Source organism: Meleagris gallopavo, chromosome 8, assembly GCF_905368555.1.
Source record: "Meleagris gallopavo chromosome 8, MGAL_WU_HG_1.1, whole genome shotgun sequence".
Taxonomy (NCBI): domain Eukaryota; kingdom Metazoa; phylum Chordata; class Aves; order Galliformes; family Phasianidae; genus Meleagris; species Meleagris gallopavo.
The window spans coordinates 24,868,935-24,871,635 of record NC_139411.1 but is presented as its reverse complement, the minus strand read 5'-3'; the positions used below and the strand labels follow the sequence as shown (position 1 = coordinate 24,871,635).

The 2,701-nt window shown below is 34.8% G+C and overlaps 1 non-coding gene across 1 annotated transcript; it reads left to right on the top strand.

The window, feature by feature from the left end:
* Positions 1–2,156: 2,156 nt before the first annotated feature.
* Positions 2,157–2,278, top strand: LOC116216916 (U6atac minor spliceosomal RNA). Its single transcript, XR_004160587.1, has one exon. It is a non-coding gene; the product is annotated as a U6atac minor spliceosomal RNA (small nuclear RNA).
* Positions 2,279–2,701: the final 423 nt, after the last annotated feature.

The window sequence follows — 2,701 nt, the reverse complement described above, 5'->3', positions numbered from 1 at the left end:
ACCAGCATGCTAATTGCAAAGTAAAAAACTGCAAGATTAATAGGTTGTTACTGCTGAAATGATGGACACAGAACAGTAACTGAGACATCTCCTCTGTTATTTTTGATAAAAATGATACACTATGCCTCTTTGATACACCATGTTGTTATTCTTTTTAGGAAGGTAGGATAATGCTTGTTGTTCAAGTTTCCTGTCTAATTCTGATTTGTGCTTTGCTACTGAAACTTTTGGAAATATCACCTTTGGTGATAGGTGGATGGTTGGACTGGATGATCTTGAAGGTCTTTTCCAACCTTGGTGGTTCTGTGATTCTGTGAAATATAATAGAGAATGGATTGAAATAGAAAGCAGAGACAGTGGAATCATATAGTAGTACTAACTAGCAATAACCACAATAACAAACACAGACATTCAGAACTCTCCAGTGTTGATGAGAAGAAATAGCTTTGTCCCTGTGAATGAATGAGATGCTCATGTAGGGTGTTTGCAGTAGGTTGCTTCCTATATGCTGGAAGAGAGGGAAGAGAGAAGAATGAAGATTGAAAGTAGATGGAAAAGCTGTTGACTGGTTCTGAAATATAGGTACTAGACCATTTTTTTTATTTAGAGAAAATAGCTTGTAAGTAGAATTCCCATCACTGAGGTGCTATTGTTGCTGGCTAGAATGCTGCTCGCTGCAGATGTACCTGCTGCGTTTTGCATATCAAACCCTTTCAGTGAAGGCAGGAATGTTTTGTTTTCATGTTGTTTTTTTTTTTTTTTTTGAGAGAGAGATATTGTGTCAAAAATACTCATCCAAATACTCACCAAGGAATAAGGCCCAGCCATAAAACACCTTGTTCATTACACTATTCAGCTACACAGAAAAACGTAGCCTGTCAGAAAACACAAAGATCTGATGAAAAATAGGAATGGAGAAGGCATTTTAAAAGGGTCTGTTAAACCTAGAGGGTGATTAATTTTTTACTTGCGGGCAGTGTGAGCCAGAGCTTTTGAGAGTTGTAGGGCAAAAACAATTAAAAAGTAGATAAGTTATATTAGTGGATAACTCTACAATTCTAACTAGATTACCTTAGTGATTGTTGAGTACTTTAGATCTTCCACTTTAGAGCTAATCTTGAGAGATGAGGAATTGACCAAATTCAAAATAAGTTACAGATGGTTTTATTGCCTAAAAATAACTGGTGTAAGTTTTGGTTTTAAACATATTAATGCATTCTGTTAGTTAATATCAAACTATGAATGATTTCTATGTTGTTATATTGTACTATTATACTCAGTAAATATTTAAATTTTCTGCATGTCTTCAGAATGACAGAAAGTCTAATATTCCTATGAAGTTTTCAATGTTGTTAGGCTGGCTAGAGGAAGAAGCTGTTTTAAAGCGCTGGGTAGAGGAGGAAGACTGAATCCAGTTTGGTGTCACATTTGGGTTCAGTCTAGGATGCGCTTGTTAATGGCTGGACTTGTGGATAAACCAAGAGTCCCATTAAATATTCTGTGTTATTAAATCTCTCCTAATCAACACTTCCACAGATCACTAAGACTTCTAATATTGGGTTTCCTAGAAGGAAGAAGAATCACAACATTTCAAGCCTTTTAATTTGCAGTGATTGTCCAATTTAAAAAGGGGATTAATATTTAAACATAGACTGAGCTATTAACATAGAAACTTCTTTACCAGACACATATCTACACTTAGATTGAAAACAGAAAGGAATTACTGAAACATAGATTGTTTATTCCACTGTATTTGATTTTCTCAGTCAGCTCCTGAGGTAATACCATTTTAATTCTAGACTTGATGTACTGGATAAAGAGTGAAGGAACTTGATGGGGTGTCAATGACTTGTCACTTGTCAATTAATATCCCCCTAAACAATGGCAGTATGACCTGATGAATCTAACACAGAGCAAAGATGTGTGGGAAATTTGGATTCTCTTTGTCAATAACCTGCTACCTATACGTTTCCGTGTTCTTTCTTGTTTATATAAATGACAGCATTTGCATATATATGTTTACACACACTAGACAGGAAATATTTCTCAAGAATTGTGTAATGTCTGTTACTTCCAATATCTCGTCTTTGTTGGAGTCGTTAGGTGATGTTATTATAATTTTAGGATTGTGGCAAGGTTTTGTATTCCTGAAGCTGCTGCTGTTGGAAAGGAGAGGAATCTTTCATTCCCCTCTTAAAGGATTGAAATGTCTCTCAAGCTTTTATATGATATATCATTGTTAGCAATGTCTCCAAGGCACTAATAATGAGAATGCTCAATAGCATCGGCATGATAAAGTAAAAACTATTAATAACTAAAACTAAGTCCATCATATTCATTAGATTTAAGTGTAAGGGAAATAATATAGTGTGTGGTGATGGGGCTGGGGAATTATACTACAAGGCCAATCAATTTCCAGGCAGAGTTTTTGTTGTTGCTGTTGTTAGTGAGTAATTAATATAAATAATGCTGACTGTATTTAAATATTGAGGATACTATGGAAAATGGTGTTGAAGACAGCAAGCAGATGGATCATGTAATTTATTCCCCAATTACAGCTGACACGTTGGGTATAAAAATCTGTGAGTCATCTATTATTTTTTATGGTCCATTTTACAGCTGTGTTTATTGTTATAATAAATAAATACATTATCTCATTAGGCCGGTATTGTAAAAAGCTTGTAAAATAACAAACATCCTC